Consider the following 21,688-nt stretch of genomic DNA (forward strand, 5'->3'; position numbering starts at 1 on the left):
AGCAGACATTTGCATGCAAAACTAGAGAAGTAATTTAGTATCAGTTCTGTACTGTAGCAGAAACAATTTTTCTTAAGCTGTGGGCTGTTCACAATGCGTATAATGTCAGGGATATGTCAAACCCATATATTTTCATGAACTTCATAAATTAATGCAGGGGTGGGCAAATGCACACACTCTTTGGCTTAATTCCTTGTCCTTGGTGAGAGCCTACCTACCTAAATTACCCAATTTGTTCATTTCAAAGCAATGCACAAACCAAAACACCATTATCTTTCAAAATTTGCACTTCTTTGAATTTTGCAATGCTATTCTTCAGGCAAACAATATACACAAAATTGCATATATTAGGGGAAGTTGGAATAAAATGCATGCATTTGTGAAAATTAAATTAAATAAGGGAAAATATATTGTGAAATGCATACAAAAATGTGTATATTAAGAGAGCTTTTTGCTAAAATGCTGATGAATTTTCATGGGATTTAAATAAAATGTGAATTGCTGCAGAAAGGTAGAAAACTGAATTTAGGATTGGGAGAGTGAAAAACTGAAATTGACAGATATATCCATCCCTAGGCCAATGCAGCTATCATGAAGGATTCCTTCAGAAGAACCCCTTAATTTGAATCACAATCTTTGCTCTGTCCATAAGTAGGCTGTGGCAAGAATATCACTTCTTTTCTCACTCTTTAAGCACTGTGATTTCAAATATGACAGATTAGATAAAGATAACAATTTGTTTGTAGGTGACATTGAATATGCACTCTTAGCTTCTTTTCCATGTCTCTCCCCCAAAAAGTGTTTGCTTGCTATATACATACCAAATGGAAATAATGCTAATAGACAACTGTCAACATTTTACCAACTTTTAAATATATTTCATTATTTAAAAAAATAGTTGTCCCATTAAACTTTAATTAGTTTAATGTAAATGCCCAGTGCACTTCCTTCTTTAAAAGTCTCACCACGGCAGAGGATTTCGCGCAGCAGCTAAGAAGGGCAGGAGAGGCAGCATCTTCCCAAAAAGGAGTCCTGGAGCATGCGGTTTGTAAATCAAAAATAAGGTTTATTTACAAAACACCAAAAAACAACCCTGGCGACGAATCACACATCTCAGCAAAACACACACCCAAAAGGGAGAAGGGGGAGAACAAACAAACAGGGGGACTATTTATACAGACTCATGTTCCTGGAAGCCTAATGACCTCCAGCTGCTCAGTGATTAGAGCGTTTCTGCTACTCTTTTAACCCTTTGATAGCAACACCCCCTCTCGCTCGTAACACTGAGCTGTACCAACCTTAATACAAATTTAAACCTGAACAGAAACATTTATGAGATTGCGGACTCAAAGCTTTTGTAAAACCGTCTGCGAGATTTTCTTGGCTTGGACAATACTTTAGTTCAATTAAACCTTGTTTTACACTTTGGCATACATTTTGATAACGGATATCCAAGTGTTTTGTGTGCGCCTTGAATTGACCTGATTTAGCTAGTTTAATACAAGGTTGATTGTCTTCCCACACTCTGATAGGTAGGGAACATTCTCCAAACAATTCTTGTACCAGTTGCTTATAAAATTCCAGTTCTCTACATATATCTGATAACGCATTGAACTCAGATTCAGTTGAACTTAAAGCTATAAGTGATTGTTTTCTTGATCTCCAACCAATTAGTGCATTTCCAAATTTTATCGCTATTCCTGACACTGATTTTCTATCTGGTCCAGCATCTGCCCAACTGCTGTCGGCCCAACATTCAAGTTGTGTGCTGCCCTCTGCTGATAGTTTTAAGCGAAAGCTTTTGGTAGTTTGGAGATACCTTAAAACTCTTTTTACTCCTTGCCAAGCATGCATTGATGGTTTTTCAGCTTGTCTACACAGCATGTTGACAGCATATGTTATATCGGGCCGAGTCCACTGTGAAATGTGGAGTAGACTGCCTATCGCTGACTGGTAAACCCCGGGATTACAGAACTCTGCCTTTTGCTCAGTTTGAGCATCCTTTGTGTAACTTAACTCCATTGGGGTTTTAACACCAGCACAGTTGTTCATTTTAAACCTTTCCAGCAACTGCTGGATTTTAGCTTCTTGGCTAAGCCAATAGTTACCATTTTCATCTTGCTGAATTTTAACTCCTAGATAAACAGATACATTGCCTAGTGATTTTATCTGAAACCTTTCTCCAAGCTTTGTGGCAAATTGTTGTGCAAGTTTATCATCCTTTCCACTGTATAATAAATCGTCAACAAATATCAAAACTGCTTCTTGTTCACATCCCGAGCCTTTTAGATAAAGACACGCATCTGCTGCGCTCTTTCTGAACCCCATGCTCTCTAGAGCATCGTTTAAGCAGGAATTCCAATTACGGGCGGACTGTTTCAACCCATAAATGGATTTGTGTAGGCGCCAGACATGGTTTGGCTTGTCTCCTTCAAAACCTGGTGGTGGTGTCATATAGACTTCCTCCTGTAAGTCTGCATTTAAATAAGCCACATTGACATCAAAATGAAACAGCTTATTTCCCTTCTTAGCTGAAGAGGCTAGAAGCATTCTTAATGACTCCGATCTTGAAGTAGGGGCATAGATTTGAGAATAGTGAACACCTTTGCGCTGCGAAAACCCTTTTGCAACTAGTCGGGCTTTATATTGCAACTCTTCAGTAGTTGTGGGCTTTAAACGATATACCCATCGACAACCTACAGCTTGTTGCCCTTTCGGAAGCTCTGTACTTGTAAACACACCGAGAGACTTCATTGAAGCCATCTCTTTTTCCATTGCTTCCTGCCACTTTACGGCTTCTGAGCTTGGAAGCTGTTGTACTTCCATATAGCTTTCTGGCTCACACTGTGCCATATTTACGTATACACTTGTCACCTTAAACCGCTCTGGCGGCTTGCCCTTCGTGGCGCGTTTTGACCTGCGCAATTGCTCCTCTTGTGCCCCCTCTGACCGTTGGCTGTCAGAATCTGTCTCAGACTTTATGTCTGGACGTGCCTCTAGGGATAAAGACCTCCGTTTAGATACCTCCCTTGGGCTTGGTGTTGCAGGTGACCTGCTTTGCTTTTGCTGTCTGCTAGGCCTACTGACTGGCGAAGTTGGAGCACTCCTAGATTCTGGCTTTTCTACCTTAGGAGAAGAACCTCGTGCCTGATCAGAATCTGCATCTGAACCATGTGCACCATCCCCTTCTGGCTCATCACTCTCTGGACTTTCTTTCTCAGCATGAATGCCTAAATCATCTCTCAAAATGTCAGGGTTAGCGTGTAAGTGAGTCCATCCGGACTGCTCACAAAAATCAGCGCTCCTACTGAGGACCACTCTTGTAGTATCCCCACCTGGGTCCACAAACCTCCAAGATTTGGCATGTGGTTCGTACCCGCAAAAGATGAGTTTCCTAGCCCTTGGACTTCCCTTTTTCCTTAACGCTTTTGGGATAAGTACATAGGCTTGAGATCCAAACACCCGAAAGTAATTAACTTTGGGCTTCTTCCCATATAAAGCAAAATAAGGCGTAGTATCAATTACCGAATTATATACTCGGTTCAGAATATGAGTAGCCGCCTGCCAGGCTTCCGCCCAGTAACTCTGAGGAAGTTTAGCATCAAACAACATAGAGTTTGCCAACTCTTGCAGAACCCTATTTTTACGTTCGGCCACGCCTCCTTCTTGGGGGGAATAAGGTGTAGACAGACGATGCTTAATTCCCTTTTTCTTAAAGAAATTCTGCAACACAGACCCGGTAAATTCTGACCCTCTGTCTGTCTGAAAAGCAAGTACTCTAGTACCGAATTCAAGTTCTACCGCATGAACCCAATTTTTAACTGTTTCTGCAGTATCTGCTTTTGTTTTGAGAGGAAAAAAACCATGTAACCTTTGTTTTGTCATCCGAGAGACACAGTGCATACTTTGAACCTCCCATGCTAGCAACAGGCATTGGGCCACACAGGTCCATATGCACAAGTTGGAATACTTTGTCAGATTTCCTATCTGAACTGGGATAGCTGCATCTATGAACCTTCGCACTTTTGCATGCAGTACAATCCAAATACTTATTACATTTGTTCAATTTGCACCCTTCTGATAATTCAGGTTGCCTTTTAACATACTGAAAATTAATATGCCCTAAACGGCGGTGCCATAAATGAACACAAGAATTATGGGTAGGCGTGTTCACACAACCAGCATGAACCTGTTCAACTTCATCTGGACTTGTCTCAAAATAATATAACCCATTTCTGCATTCCACCTGCAAAAGAGATACGTTATTCTTTGAAATAGTGCAAACCCCATTTTCAAACACAGTTTTAAACCCATTTCTATCAAGTTCTGACACAGACAAAATACACCCCTTCAGTCCCTTTAGCATGTAGGCATCAATTTCTGTTTGCAAACAATTCAAGAACACTGTGCCTACAGTCTCTAAGGAACGTTTAGTTGAATCTGCCATTGTCACAACTTTAGGGGTTTGCAAATGTCTGCAATTCTGCAAACGTACACTAGATGGCGCCACCAGGTGGTGAGATGCACCACTGTCGATCAACCAGCGTAGATTGCTGCCTTGGCCACGCCCTTGCATCAACGCCATTGCTGAAGCCATGTGCTGTGTGCTGTGGGAGTAGCCACGACCTCCTCCTCTTCTTCGACGTCCCCTGGAACTCCTTGTCTGGTAACTAGGGGTAACGGCCTTGTTGCTGTCTTGACCAGGTTCACGTGTGCAATTCCTGATTAGATGGGAAGGGGAACCACAGCGAGAACAGTGTCTAGCTGCAAAAGCATTTACTGTGTGCTCAAACTCAGCATCAACACTCTTAAGCACAGCATAACTCCCCTTTAAAGACAAACCTCTTTCTCTTTGCCTTTTATCCTGTTCATCCGCAAGCCGAGAAGAAATGTATTCAAGGGTTAATTCGGTTGAAGGCATAGCTTCCAAAGTTAGAGCTAGAGTCTCATAGCTTTTATCAAGAGAAGACAACAATATGTATGACTGCTGCTCCATAGAGAAAGGAATGCCCAGCTGCCTTAGTTGATTAAAGGCAGACACCATTTTGGCAATATGTTCTTTCACACACGCTCCCGGTTGGAGACGTAAATCAAACAAACATCTTGTAGCATGGATCTTGGCCCCCGCAGTGTTTCTGGAATTTAACCGCTGCAGAACCGTCCAGACCTCATGCGTGTTCTTTAACTCAGAAACATAAGGCATTTGCTCTGGTCCCACTGCCAAAACTAGTAGACCTTGGGCTTTCCTGTCGCGTTTCTGTGAAGCTGCTGCTGCTGCTTTGGCTTCTGCAGACGCGTCTGCAGCTGCCTGTAAAGGCGGTGCTTCAGTACAGCTCCACAACTCTTTTGCTTGCAACCAAACCCTTACTCTAGCCTTCCAATCTTGCCAATTTTTCCCATTGAGTCGCGTAAACGGGACAGTAAAACTTTCCTGGGACTCTGCCATCCTCCCTGGGGCTTAGGAACGATACTCACACACCTGTAGACCGTCTCCCAGCTGCTGAGGTGGCTCCTTGAGGAATCAGACGTCTTCCAGCGAGTACAAACTGCGCAGTGCCTCTTTAAAACTTTTCTAGGCACGTTGCAGGACTCAAGCTGCTTTGGAGGCTTTCGTTGTCGGCAACCGCTTCTGTCTTCACTCCAGTCCTTGCATAAATCACTCTGAACTGCTCTCCTTATCTCCTTCTTGACGTACAAACAACCATAACCTGTCCCATTAAACTTTAATTAGTTTAATGTAAATGCCCAGTGCACTTCCTTCTTTAAAAGTCTCACCACGGCAGAGGATTTCGCGCAGCAGCTAAGAAGGGCAGGAGAGGCAGCATCTTCCCAAAAAGGAGTCCTGGAGCATGCGGTTTGTAAATCAAAAATAAGGTTTATTTACAAAACACCAAAAAACAACCCTGGCGACGAATCACACATCTCAGCAAAACACACACCCAAAAGGGAGAAGGGGGAGAACAAACAAACAGGGGGACTATTTATACAGACTCATGTTCCTGGAAGCCTAATGACCTCCAGCTGCTCAGTGATTAGAGCGTTTCTGCTACTCTTTTAACCCTTTGATAGCAACAATAGTTTCTTGACTTACCATTAAAAAATACATCTGGAAGATCCACAGAGAGCCTAGTGATTAACAATGGCTTTTAGCAAATACATTTGACTTATTTATTAACGAAGTTTGACTGACTGGCATAGTATAATTTGATCACTTTTCAGTCACTGGTAAAATAAAACATTGTACCTCTAATACAAATATATTATGGAATTCTAAGCAAAAGATATTGTGGTTTTTCAATGGCTAGTTTAATTCATGATTTTGAGGGCTGTACACACACACACACACACACACACACACACGGGCTGAGTGCACCCAATGACATTGAAATGAAACCTTGTTTGTAACCACCATGACAAATTGAGTGAGGTTACATCAAAGCCACATTTCATTCCACCATCTTGATTCAAAATGGTGTCTGGTGTCCCAACACAGATGAAGACCACACTAGGTACACTATCTCAAGGGGCATCAATAGAAAACAGACAGAAAGATGGACAAAAAGACAAAACATTTTCTAAAATACATGGTAGATTATTTTTATAATGATGATGATTAAGAAGGGCCTCAGATGAGGAACACAGGGTGTGGGCTGGTTCATTGGGGAGAGGAGTCATTGAAGTATTGGGATCCTGAGGCACATAAGGTCAAAACCAGCACTTTGAATCAGGTCCAGAAACTAATTGGTAACAGGTACAGTCAGGCCAAGATTGCTGTGGTCTAAACCACTGAGCCTCTTGGGCTTGCTGATCAGAAGGTTGGCAGTTCAAATCCCTGTGATGGAGTGAGTTCCTATTGCTCCGTCCCAGCTCCTGCCAACCTAGCAGTTCGAAAGCACACCAGTGCAAGTAGATAAATAGGTACCACTGCAGTGGGAAGGTAAACAGCATTTCCGGGTGCTCTGGTTTCCATCACAGTGTCCCGTTGCACCAGAAGTGGTTTAGTCATGCTGACCACATGACCTGGAAAAACTGTCTGTGGACAAATGCCAGCTCCCTCGGCCTGAAAGAAAGATGACCACCACAACAACCCTATAGTCGCCTTTGACGGGACTTAACCATCCAGGGGTTCTTTACCTCTTTGTGTGTGTGTCCTGGTGAGCAACCTGGCTGCTGAAGTCTGCACCAGCCGCAGCTTCCAAAACATCTTCAAAGGCAGCCGCAGTAGCTAGGCTCTCCCTGTTCAGACAGGGCCATAGCTGGACTACCAACAGAAGTTGATGGGAGCTGCTTGAGCCTCAAGTGACAGATACCCCCAAACTATGCACCTGCTCCTACAGAGTGCATGGCACACCATCCAGAACAGGCCATGCACAGATCAGAAAGCTTTCCAACATGACAGTTTTAGCCACTGGGTCAGAGCAGCTAACAAAAGTGCTCCTATGACTGTAAGGCGAAAAGCAGCCTTCTCAGAATTATTTCTTTTGGTTTTCTTTTAGCATCACATTCTCAGAACTGTGTTGATAGGAGAATCGTTTGTTTAATGTGAATCTGCTGTATGCACTGCGCTGCCAGAATAATTCCTGGGTCTGGTGCAGAGCCCAGCACTAGCCAAACAATGAGATCTCTCCCTTCTCAGCAGCTGATTCTCACCCCCTCAGCAGAGCTTTGTCTCCTTTGTTCATACAGAAATGCTTGCGTGGTTTGGCACCTCTTAAGCATCCGAGGGATGAAATTGTAGATGAAAACGTTTCTCCTGTGTCCCCTCCCTCCCTTCTTTTTCACATTAAGACACAAATGGGGCTCTGCTCGCCAAACTCAGAAGGCTGTTTCAGCTGCCAGGCTACAAACCATCGTTTGCATCACAGCACTTCCAGTTCTGCTCTAATCGATGAACCCTAAAGGTCTCGTGAAACCATCAGCCACAGCCATGCAGTTTGCAATTTGGGTGCCTTGGTCTATTATCCAAAATTTCCAACCGGCTTTAAATTCCAGTACGAATGCATTCACCTGTGCATACTTTTATTCTACTAATCATTTTTCTCTTTTTCTGTTTAGAATGGCAAGAATTGTGAAGACGCAAGTCCTGGGAAGAGGTAACAGCTGAATCCTTCTGGGATATTAGTAACATTTGTGCAGACTTCACTGAATATAAGATGAGCTCAAGCTGTCACGCTTCACAGCTACTTTAGCACCCATAAGACTCATGCGTTGTTTGATTTTATTGCCTTAATGATGAGCAGAGTTGGTCTTAGCATTGCTGTCAGGCTCTTTCCTCAATATGTTCTCCCTTTTCCTTTTGTGCAAAATAATGCCACAGCAAAGTGGGGAAGAACTACCAGAAAGAAAACTCACAGAAAAGGACTCACATTGCAACGGAGTTTGTCAAGTTCACTGTCTTCCCTGATAATGAACAATATCTTTGCCGGGGGGCAAAAATGAACACAATCAGGAAGTGCTAAAAGAGATAGAAAAGAAATGTTAAAGTGTATAGATCCAGCTTTGTGGAGTTGTCATGTATTTGCTTAGACAAGGCTGAAGCACATAAAGCCCTAAATGTATCATTGGTGATATTTAATAAAGTTGTTATCTGCCCGCCGATTCACTGAATTTTCCTCTCCTGCAAAATGGGCTTCCATCTTCCTGCTTCTTTCTCAAGGAATTTTAGAATTTCTTAATCAAGGGATGTGTGGCTTAGCTTGCCAAGGTTGCACTTGTGTGCGTTTGCCAATTAAACATTTCTCTAGCAATCTGAAGCCTCCCTCGCTCCTTGGGAATTCATCATAACTTTTTGTCTTAAAATAAAAAACAGTGTATTGTCCGATAATAATGGAGAAGTAAATAAGGAATGCATTCTATGCATAGCGCATAATGTAGTAACTCATCCCACAACACAGGGCACTAAGACTGATGAAGTAAAACAAGGTTGGGCAACTTTTTTTTGGCTCTATAGACCTGATCCTCGTGGGCCAAATCACATGATGCAAAACGGCCTTTCTCTCTCCCCCCACCCCCTACTGTCACCTGCCTGCTTAAAGAAAAAGCACAGAGGTGCTTCAAAAAGTGCTTTTGCGAAGGGTCTTAACCCCCATACATTGAGTGGAAATTTTGCGAAGGGTCTTAACCCCCATACATTGAGTGGAAATTCAAACCTCTTGTCTTGGCTGCATGATCCTGTTCCCTGTTGGAAACAGGATACACAGCTAAAGCAGGAAGAAAACATGTCCTCTCACCCAACAGTTGACATCACCAAAATGGCCTTATGGAGTCCATGGTGGGCTAGAATCTCCTCAGCCATGAAGTAAGAGCTTACAGCAGTTGCTTTGAAATTCTCTAGGGAATCCAAACAAACTGATAGAATCATGAAATTGTGGAGTGGAAGGGACTGTGAGGGTCATCTAGTCTAACCCCCTGCAATGCAGGAATCTTTCGCCTGATACGGACCTCAAAGCCACAACCCTGAGGTTAAGAGTCGCATGCTCTACCAGAGCAAGCTATTTAATGTGCAATTTCACCACCCTCCCCCTAAAATCCACACAACATACAAAATAATGATTAAGAAGGTACTCACAGTAGGAGGTTGTTTGAGGGCTGACCTTAACTCCTCCACAACTTCTCCCCAGCTGGCCGTCCTGTTGCACGCACTGCAAATGGGAGAGTCATAATATGATCAAGTGCCATCTCTCCTGTGGTAATTGTATGAAAAAGAACTTGGCTGTTGCCATTTATCCAGGGAGGCAGCGTCAACCCATGAGCACCTTGTAGTATTTGTTGTGGGGTTAGGATTCCAATCTGCACATCAGTCTTGGAAGCTCAGATCAGTTGAGTCTAATTCGGAATTTGGACCCATCAAATTCTCTCAGCACCCCTCCATTCAGGGAGACTTTTCTGCCATTATTGATCTTCTTCAGAATCTCCTGATAAACTTCTGAGGAACCCGGGGAACATGGTCTGAAAAGCCAGTGAGTTACAAGAGCTGTAATGCAGGCAGAAATCCAATGCTCCTTCTTCCTTTGTTCACAACCTAATATAAAACTCGCTGTAATAAAACTCACCGTAATATCTTGTGTGAATTTTATCCAGTCCAGATAACAGATGATAAAATGTTTAAATCAAATGAGAGGTGAAGCTCCTCTCAGTGGTAAGCCATGGAACATATCTTTGTAGCTGATCAGTTGTCACTCGTTATTAACTATTGTTTATGCTCACTCAGCCAGTTTTATGCCATATAATAGTGTTCATATCCAGATCAATTTGATTTTACAGAATTAGTCTGAAAGGCACCGTACCTAATGCCTTACTAAAATGTGGATGTATCTGTTGCAGTACATTTGGTTCAACCACTTATTTTGCCAGCATACTTGAGAAAACAATCTTTCCCCCCTCTTCCTATGAAAAATCAATCTTTTCAATAAACTCATACTGTTTTGTTGTTCCTGATTCCATTATCCTGACTTAAAAAGAGGTAGTATCAGGCCCACGCTGAGCAAAACACTATGTCATTTTGTTTACTCCTAAACAGATGATTTATTTCAAAAAAAGTAGTCACAAACTGCATCTGAAATAGAGCTGGGTTAAAACTACTCACAACTGAACATAATTGGCAGTGGTGGAAACACCAGTCCCCTAAGATTTGGGGACACTTCTTGTAGAAATATCCGTCAGTTCATTTGCAATGCTCATCATTGTCTTCTTAATTGCCTTCTGTGGCATTACCACATAAACAAGTCTATGTAGGATTGTGCTGCACATTCACTGTATGATCCCTGATTAAGAGGAACCATTCATGTTATTGATTTAAGATGGTGGAAGCAGCAGATCCGGGGTGGGGGGGAGGAAATGGGGCTAAAACAAGAGCAAACAAGTGAAAGAGTAGCACTGAACAGAATAAATAAAGGTGACTATACGCACAACCTAAGTATTATTTTTTTAGAGAAAAGTCTGAAATTGCTGGCATTTTCTTGCTGGAAAAACTCATTAGAAATCATTAGACACATCTCAGAAATTGCTGGGTGAGCTTTTACTTGCTTGTAAAATGAAGATCTTAAATCAAATTCTTCTCTTATTTAAGGCAGCAAATAACACTGAGCTTTTTCCTTTGCAAGGCACTGAAACTAGTCCCAACAAAGGATTTCCCCAAAGCAAATATCAAGTCCAAAGGACTTTTTTCTCAGGACTACATTAGGGAGCAGTGGAGACTAGGCCATTGGGGCAAATGAGACATTGTCCCAGCAAACCCAGTCTGTTCTCAGGCAGCCCCTACCTGCCTGTCTTATTTCTTACAAACAGCTTAGAACCTTCAGATTTCTTGTTTCTTTGAGGATTGCTGGTTACTGGTCTGTTTCTGGGCGCAATTCAAAGTGCCGGTTATGATCTACAAAGCACTTACATGGCTTAAAAGGTAAAGGTAAAGGGACCCCTGACCATTAGGTCCAGTCACGGATGACTCTGGGGTTGCGGCACTCATCTCGCTTTATTGGCGGAGGGAGCCGGTGTACAGCTTCTGGGTCATGACTAAGCTGCTTCTGGAGAACCAGAGCAGCGCACGGAAACACCATTTACCTTCCTGCCAAAGCAGTACCTATTTATCTACTTGTACTTTGACGTGCTTTCAAACTGCTAGGTTGGCAGGAGCAGGGACCGAGCAACGGGAGCTCACCCCATCATGGGGATTCAAACAGCCGACCTTCTGATTGGCAAGTCCTAGGCTCAGTGGTTTAACCCACAGCACCATCTGCGTCCCTTACATGGCTTAGGTCCAAGTTATCTGAAAAACTGGATTCCCTCCAAGTTATCTGAAAAACTGGATTCCCTCATATGAACCTGCCCAGGTTATGAGATATTTGGGGGAAGCCCATCTCTCAGACTCACGACCCTCACTGGAACACTTGTTGGGGCATTTTCAGTGACTGCTCCCAGACTTTGGGGCTCCCTTCCTATGGAACCAGACTGACACCCTCTTTCTTGTTCTTCCTCTGGCAGCTGAAGAGTTTCTTGTTACAACAGGTTTTGGGAAACTGACCTTTACTGAGTGGTGTTGTGCTGTGCTGTTTTGTGATTGCATATTTTTAATATTAAATATATCTATATGATATATAAAACTATTACTTTTTTTTTATTAGCTCAGGAACCAAGAAGCCAAAATCTTCAATAAAGATAAAGATAAAAATTATAAATTTATAATTTATTTAGGAGACCGCTGTAAGCAGATGAAAGCATTAGCAGGATTTTAATAACACTTGTAATGTAGCAAATGTCATGGACAATATGGAGAAATAGAAAACATGGATTATGAAATAATATGCAGCTGACAAGTTTGACGAAAGGACGCACAGAGGGAAGGGTGGGAAGTCTGGAGATTCAGAGAAATATCTAAATATGGATATGTATTTTGTATTGTTATAATTCTACACTTGTAAAATCAAATAAAAATAATTTCATAATAATAATATTTTTATTAAAATAATGTTTATTATTATTATTATTATTATTAATTATTATTTTGTTTCCCCCCTATGTTTTTAGCTGTTCTTATTTTATCTGTAAGCCACTGTGAGTCTCTGTCAGGGAAAAAGGTGGGGTATAAATAAATATGTAATATTATTAATAATAATACTAATATTCACTTTCTTGAGATGCACATAAGTTCCTATTGAGAGAACATAATTGGGAACAGGAAGTACAAGACACAAGTGCTTCTTGTTCCACCTGCTTCCTTCCACCTACATGTCATTCAAAGCAGCTCTGCATTTGGACTGGTTTATCCACTTCAATTCTTCAGTAGGAGACTAATGATGGGGTTTGGGTTTAGAGGCATTTAATAAGGCTTATCTTTCCTGTGCCACTACAAAAGCTAAGGATTTTCTCTATATATAAAAAAATCACCATGTCTTATCTGCAGTCCTAAAAGTGTCCCATTTTCCAGACAAAAGAACAGGGCAGAATGGAAAGATAAATGTCACTCACTTTCCAAACTTGAACACCGATGCCGATACCATTTAATTTTGTGATGCTCAAAATACATGCACCAGAGATAAGCACAGTAAGCTGGGGTAGAAAAATCTCAAAGCTTACTCACCAATGTTTCACCCATGGCAACAAGGAACACATTTGCTACACTGCTACACATCCCTGAATTCATTTACTCTGCCATAGTCTATCCAGCACAGATTTAAAACCAAATGACATTTGTTATATTTTTAGCTAAATGACAGAATCCCCCTTAATTGTTTTCTAATTTGTTATTAGTTGCTCAAAATGAAGCTTCCCATCTGCAGGGCCTGAAAATAGCATGATGTGCATTTCATGGTGCGTTACTGCCCATGTTTGTTTATTTACTTCAGGCTTCCTCAACTTCGGCCCTCCAGATGTTTTTGGCCTATAACTCCCATGATCCTTAGCTAGCAGGACCAGTGGTCAGGGATGATAGGAATTGTAGTCTCAAAACATCTAGAGGGCTGAGGTTGAGGAAGCCTGATTTACTTCATGCACATTGGAGGCAAGAACCTCCACTCGCAATTTTAAGATTTCAATTCTAGGGGCCCTGGGGAGAGTGCTCAAACTTGAATACTGGCTGCTATTGAACCTCACACCAATATATATTTTTAATGCATCTGCACAGTCAGAACAAAAACGACACAGGAGTTCTCTTTGGGTAGTCCTTGCAAAAATGGGACGTGGGTGGCGCTGTGGTCTAAACCACTGTGTCTCTTGGGCTTGCTGATCAAAAGGTTGGTGGTTTGAATCCCCGCGGCGGAGTGAGCTTCCATTGCCTGTCCCAGCTCCTGCCAAGCTAGCAGTTCGAAAGCACGCCAGTGCAAGTAGATAAATAGGTACCGCTGCAGCAGGAAGGTAAACGGCATTTCCATGCGCTCAGGTTTCCGTCACGGTCCTCCATGCACCAGTAGCAGTTTATTCATGCTGGCCACATGACCCGTAAAGCTGTCTGTGGACAAACACCAGCTCCCTTGGCATGAAAGTGAGATGAGCGCCGCAACCCCATAGTCACCTTTGACCGGACTTAACCAGCCAGGGGTCCTTTACCTTTGTTTAACCTTTAGTCCTTGCAAGTGTTGACAATAGGTTGACAGTTGAGGCTTGCAAACCACCCCACACAAAGCTGTGAAAACCCTGGTGATCAGATGGTTGTTGGGAATCTGTGCAGAAAATCATTGGTACATATCATTGGCAAAATGAGTCACTTGACTTCATTGTGGCACCATATGATTGACAGGTGAGAAGTCCCATCCATTTGTTAAACCTGGTCCATGGCAGGTATGGAAAGAGAAGGATCCAGTTCTCCACTACTAAATATATTTCACTGTTGTGTGCTGATAGAATTTCTTCTCCGCTCACCCTGGCCCCTATCACTGTCCAAACAAATGTATAAGCTGCTTCTACTGAGAAGCTCAGGAAATGTGAGAATTTCATCCTTTTCCCTCAATTTTTCTTTGGGCTTTGGGCTTCATTTATTTGTGATTGGAAGTCTGGGGCAGGGCATCCACTGAGAATCCCGGCGAAATGATTAAATCTAAGAGAAGTTCACTTGCAATTGCAGAATAATGACATGTCTACTTAGGAGTGAGCCCCACTGAGTTCAGTGAAACTTGCTCCCAGGTTAGTAAGCAAAGGATTACCGATTAGCTATACCCGTAGATTTTAGGCTTCACAAAAAAGTTAGAAAGGCAGCCAGTGAAATTCAAAAGCTTGCATTGCTCTTCTTTGACAACAACAACAACAACAACAACAACAACTAATAATAATAATAATAATAATAATAATAATAATAATAATAATAATATTTATACCTCACCCATCTGGCTGGGTTTCCCCAGCCACTCTGGGCAGCTCCCAACAGAATATTAAACAGAATAAAACCACAAACATTAAAGGGTTGCCTTCAGATGTCTTCTAAAAGTCAGATAGTTGTTTATTTCCTTGACATCTGATGGGAGGGTGTTCCACAGGGTGGGCGCCACCACTGAGAAGGCCTTCTGCCTGGTTCCCTATAACCTCACTTCTCGCAGTGAGGGAGCTGCCAGAAGGCCCTCGGCACTGGATCTCAGTGTCCGGACTGAATGATGGGGGTGGAGACGCTCCTTCAGGTATACTGGGCTGCAGCCGTTTCTATATTGGTCAAGATTTGGTTGACTTTAAAAGGGCTGGGCCCAAGAGGGAGGAGGAGGAAGAGGAAGGAGGCATCTCATGATGCCTTCCCCTGGCCTGCCCCCCTCAAAGTGTGGGCACTTGGGAAGGCTGCAGAGTAGAGACTGATGTGGTGATGGTTTGCAGAATGAATGCAAGTGTACTCATAGACACCCCTTGGCAACCTCAAAATAAAATAAACACATCAAAAATAAACCACCCCTTCTGCAATAATTTCAGTGACATTTTCTCTCCTCATTGATAGCTTTTAAAATGCAGCTTCTTTTTTCATTAATTGATGGGAAATGACTCGGTGTGCGATGACATTTTGGCACAGCACTGGGGAAAACCCCCCAGAATTTCTTCATAACAAAATGCAAAAAGGTAATAGAATATTACCTTCAGGTACAAGCAATGCATCTTTTTGATATTTCTGACTCTAAATATTATGGGAAGCCAGCGACCAAAACAAGTGTTGAGGATTTGTTTCATTCTGACAGGCTGATGTCTTATAAAAAGGAGGCCTGCAATTAGCATCTGGCTCCCATAGAAGATAAAATGTTTTGAGGATGCATCCAGAAATTGATGTCTGAGTTAATTCATGTGATCATTGGACAGAGCTTTGTAGAACACAGTCTTTACTAACTGAGAATCTACTATTGTGTGTGCATGTGTCTTTTTTTAAAAAAAATCTCACTTCACTCCCTTCTGGAATTTTCCATTAAGTATAATTTGAAGTGAATCTCCTTTGCCTCCTTCAGGCACATTTCTATTCTTGAAGCAAACCTTTTTGCTGTCCATACTTCTCAATCCTTTTCACTGAGAAATGAAGCTCATTTGCATCAAGTTATTCTAGCATAAAATTATTCTATTTGTGGGAGAGTAGCAGCACATCCAAAAATAAATCAGCGTGGATCGTTTTGGATAGTTATTAGTTCCACACAGACACACCCTGCCTGTGATGCGGAATACCTGTGCCAGGGACTGCTCTCTTTGAAATTGGAAGCTCGGCATAACAATCACATCCACAGCGACTGCACGTGGCATGCGTAGAGGGTACAGTCTACTACTACAGAGGTCTTGTGACTTCTCTCTCTCTGGCTCCACCTTTGCAATTGTCAAGGGAGACCTGCCTGAGTCCCTTTCTTGCCATTCAAGTCCCACAACTCTAGAATGAGCCAGATTTGAGGCTCCTTTCCCCACCCCACAACTTTGACAAATAGTTCTGTCCTGCCATAGCCTGAAGGCAGGTCAGGAGCTACAGGACCACAGACAGCTCCAAGTCTAAACTTGCACCAACAAAGGCCGAGAACCAAGATTTTTATAACCTTCTGTCACCAGGCTCCACCCTTCAGAAATTTAAATGCCCAACCCTCTGACGTGAGATCAAGCGCTTCTCTGATCCAAAGCCTCCTTCCTGGTGTGGTTGATGCATTGCTGGACTGGTGAGGTGGACTGTGGGAGGTCCTGAGTTGCCTAGGGGAAGGTCCTAGCTCTGGACCTACAGACCCTTGCTGTATGGCAGGTTCTTCTGGGGCCTCTATCTGCCAGGCCTAGGCTAAGGGCCAGGCTCCAGAAGCACTCTCAGAGCTCCCAACCTGGTCTGACTCCATAGCTAGAGACTCTGCAGTTTCTGATTTTGAGCCTTGGTTCCTGCAGAAGTTTGGGGTCATGGCCAGTCTAGGTCAGGGGTGGAGAAACTTTTTTTGGGCAAAGTACCAAGTGCTTTCCTGAGCAACAGGGGTCACAGGGTGGGACCAAATGTAAAACTGGCAGGGAAATGAATATGAATTTCACCTCAATGGGCTAATTTCTACATGCTCACATCCCTCTCTACCCTCCATCCATGAAAGTAACAAGCATTCTCAGAGTTCAAGGTCACATTCCATCCAAATAAAGGAGGGTGCAATACAAGGTTGGCAAGAGGTATGACTCAGGAGGGTGTATTGCCTGGGGAGAGTCTCGAGAGCCAGACGGAGAGGCCTTTGGCCCCAGGCCTAGTCCATAGTTGTCAACTTACAGATTTGAAAATAAGGGACCAGCAGCCTCGAAAATAAGGGATTAGCAGCAAAAATAAGGGATTTTGCTATTGTAAAGAGTTACATACATTGGTAAGATTGACAGATGCTGTCAATCTGGCATGAGGTGGTTGTGGCACCGCGGTGGCCGCTGAAGCGCTGCCCTTCTGTGTCCCTCCTCATCGCCTCCTCTTCCTTCTCCCTAAGGCCGCCTCCTCAGCTGCCACCACTGCTGCTGCCTCTGGGCTCATGGGCGGCATTGGCAGGAGTCTCTCTTCCCTCCCTCTCGGGCGCGGAAGGGCCGATGGAACACCTTGCACCACGATGACAGCGCCAGCGTGCTCTCTCGTGCACGGTGGAGGACCCCGAGCCACTGCTTCCCTCCTGAGTCAGGCGATCATGAAACCCGGGAAATTTAAGGGACATCATCAATAAGCGACAGCAGCGGGACACGGCACTGGGATAAGGGAGTTTCCCACCAAATAAGGGATGCTTGACAGCTATGGCCTAGTCTATGGAATCCTCCTTCCCCATAACATCGCCTCCATGATAACGTTGCCACCTGATAGAATTGTAGAGTTGTATAGGGCCCTGAGGATCATCTAACCCAACCCCCTGCAATGCAGGAATATGCAGTTGTCCCATACAGGGACTGAAACTGTAACCATGGCATTATCAGCACCACGCTCTAACCAACACTGCTATCCAGGTTAGGCATGGTACTGTCTCAGTCATTTTTGCTACTGTAGTTCTGACAGCTGAAGAATCAACTGGTTTTTAAAAACTCAAAAGCAGTTAGCCTCCTCAGCCCTGGGAGGTGCTGTGGCAGAAATGTCACAAGAAAGCTATACCTGTGTGCAGATGCCATCTTCGGATTGTATCCTCAACGACATAGGTAGGCAATGTCCACCAACTTGATTTGATTGACTCCACTACCACCGCTGGACCATAAAGAAGACTGATTGCCGAAGAATTGATGCTTTTGAATTATGGTGCTGGAGGAGACTCTTGAGAGTCCCGTGGACTGCAAGAAGAGCAAACCTATCCATTCTTAAGGAAATCAGCCCTGAGTGCTCACTGGAAGGACAGATCCTGAAGCTGAGACTCCAATACTTTGGCCACCTCATGAGAAGAGAAGACTCCCAGGAAAAGACCCTGATGTTGGGAAAGATTGAGAGATGGAGGGCACAAGGAGAAGGGGACGACAGAGGATGAGATAGTTGGACAGTGTTCTTGAAGCAACCAACATGAGTACCAAACTGCGGGAGGCAGTGGAAGACAGGAGTACCTGGCGTGCTCTGGTCCACGGGGTCACGAAGAGTCAGACACGACTAAACGACAAACCACCGCTACTCTGTCTGCCAGTTCGCAATGTGGAGTAGGCATAAACATCAACAACAACTCTGCTCCCCTGGCCAAGCTGGGGGGTGGGAATCCTACTCAGCCCAAATGTTGTTGAATTCCATATGAGTCCACTAGTGCCTACATTGTAACTTTTGAGGAACAGAGAGACAGTGAACTACAGAATAAAACAAAGATAAGGAGTTGTTGATACTGCTTGTTCTGCTCTGCTCTACCCTACATTGGCTGCATGTGTGCACCTGAATGCTAAGTTGTCCTGCCCACATTCAAGGTAAGGCACAATGTTTTCCCAGACCAAACTCAGCCAGGTCAAGAGATGTCTTCAGTAAAGGGACATAAACATTGATGGCACTGTATAAATCATTGCCCCCATCTTAGGTTGCAATCCTATGTGTACTTACTCGGGAGGAATCAACTGTGGATGCAGGAGAATATTTCTTAGTATGCATGCAAAGGGCGGAGCTTTATCAAGCTGTACTGCGCTCCCCCCCCCAATGTTGCATACAAAGGCTGACTTTCTTTAAATTCCGATACAAATGCAATGACAAAGAACTTGGGATATTACAATGCTGTAGATGATGTTGATAATATAACCCAAGCACGGAATGAATGAAAGGGCAATTGGAAGCTAAAGAAATTCCAATCTTGCGGCGTCGCTTTTATAAAATCCAAATCTTATCTGCGAGTGCAATGGCAAAAGTGGTGTCGAACAATGCCAGAATATATAAGCTAAAATTAAGGCCTCAGAAATTCCTTATTGATTTTAACATCACAGTGTAACAAAACTAATTTACAGCTTATTCTTACAACATTCAAGAGGTGGTTCCAACAAACAGAAGCACTAACTCCTGGCATTAATTTAAAACTACCTTATGGATTTAGAGTTAGCCGCTGATCTGTGTGGCTGACTCAAGGCACCCGACTTCCCAGAGATGGCAACATTTCTAATCCACAAACATTAGCTATCGAAGTGAAGATCCATTTCCTACAAAGAGGCACTTAGCGACAATAGCATGCCAACGTTCTTTTCAACATAGTCTGAACATTATGTTTTAAAAGGTACAGTTCCTAATTTCATCACTAGGTATGTTGTGTCCTTGGCGTGGCTGCAACTGATTTGTACCTAATGCAAATTACCGTATTTTTTGCTCTATAAGACTCGCTTTTTCCCTCCTAAAAAGTAAGGGGAAATGTGTGTGTGTCATATGGAGTGAATGCAGGCTGCACAGCTATCCCAGAAGCCAGAACAGCAAGAGGGATTGCTGCTTTCACTGCGCAACGATCCCTCTTGCTGTTCTGGCTTCTGAGATTCAGAATATTTTTTTTCTTGTTTTCCTCCTCCAAAAACTAGGTGCGTCTCATGGTCTGGTGCGTCTTATAGAGCGAAAAATACAGTAGGTTCTCTCTCCTCCATTAGACCACACAGCACTTAACTGCGGAAATCTGAATGTGGCAATATTAGGGGGATGGGATAATGTTTGGTTGCCAGATAAGCCCAGGAACCAGAGAAACTGTACCAGAAACTCCAAGGTCTGTTCTCCAGGCCAAGTTGGTTGCTGGAAGCTGCAGCCCCAAATACATCAGGCCATTCAATTACTGGTAGCTCCTTCTGGACAAGCATGGGGAACCGGTGGCTTTCTCAGTGTTGCTGGCTTGCAACTGCCATTGGTCCCCATCAGCAAGGTGGACAGGGATGGTGTTAGCTGTAGTCCAACAACATATGGAAAGCCACAGTATGACTGAATTGTAGAGTCCCACCCGAGGAAAATTTTTGCCCAATGTGGGCCTTGGACTCATGAACCTGTGATTAAGAGTCTCATGCTCTACTGACTGAGGGGTCATGGCTCTAAAAATATCTTTTTGCACCTGTACCAGTTCTCTGGAAATCTAGGAGATCCATGCAAGTGAGCACTGCAACTATGCATTTTATTATAGGGATCACTGTTTCATCACAGTCAGACTCCTATATCTATAGGACCTCCTTAGGATTCTTTTCAGAATATATCCCAGTAAGTTGGCTGCCCAGTGTTTGTGGGATGGGTTTACTCATTAATTAATGGGAAAAGGTAGAGGAGAATTTTTGACACAGTACTCAACCTCAATTCAAGGAGTATTCATGGTGCAGCAGGTGGGGGACTAAGTGCTGTGAGTTTCAAATGCACTCACAAAGCCACACAACCATATTTTTAGCAAAGATTTCTCACTTGAAGTGAAAGGCCTAATGCAAAAATCACAGCTATCAAATACATAGGCAAGTGACAAGTCTGAAAGGGCACAGTCTCTGTTTGGACTTCAAAATAAGAACTTTGATTATGAATAATGGTCTAATCACAGAGTCCTATGAAGCAGTGCGCTTTAGGCCTAATTGTAATCATTATTTTTAAGCAGTTAAAATTACTTGGCCTTCACCTTTGTGTCCTACAGAACTAGCAAAGCCCGCTGTCAAATGCCAGCAAAACCAAATATCTGCCATGTTGATTAAGAAGAATGAATGTGTAGATTCTAGCACAATGTGTATGTTAGCCTGAAACTTTCATTTCCAAATATGTGTTCCCCTTTTCCTAACCACTCTTCTTCTTCTTCTTCTTCTTCTTCTTCTTCTTCTTCTTCTTCTTCTTCTTCTTCTTCTTCTTCTTCTTCTTCTTCTTCTTCTTTAAAATGGGAAGAATGCACAGTAGCCCAGTCTGTTTTGTTTTGTTTTGCAATGGACTAGCCTGTCTTGTCCCATGAACATGTTCATATGACAGATGATTTAGCAGAAGCCTTGGAGCATTTTCATGACTTGATGACTGCAGCATCCAGAGATTATTTATGTGCATGGACCTCAATGCATAGACCTCTTGTGCTGCCTCACATCACTGTAAGCACAATATGGGTGTTTGCTAAGGAGATTGTTCCTTATGGATTCATCATTCCAATGGAATGACCTATCCTCTCCCCCTGCATGCTGTTTGGGGGGGGTTTCTTCTGACCCCCCAAGCAGATCAAGGGGAGAAACAGGGGCATGAATTGTGCCAGCAGGAGTCATGATGCTGGATTCACAAGCAGAACTGGGTAGCTGAATCCAGTAGAGCCAGAAAATGCACTTAAGCTGAAAACCTAGCCCCTCTTTCTAGGATGTAAGCCCCACTGAATTCAATGGGATTTACTTCTGAGTAGACATGGTT

The sequence above is a fragment of the Podarcis melisellensis genome, assembly GCF_964234715.1.
Source record: "Podarcis melisellensis genome assembly, chromosome: 4".
In the NCBI taxonomy this organism is placed as follows: domain Eukaryota; kingdom Metazoa; phylum Chordata; class Lepidosauria; order Squamata; family Lacertidae; genus Podarcis; species Podarcis melisellensis.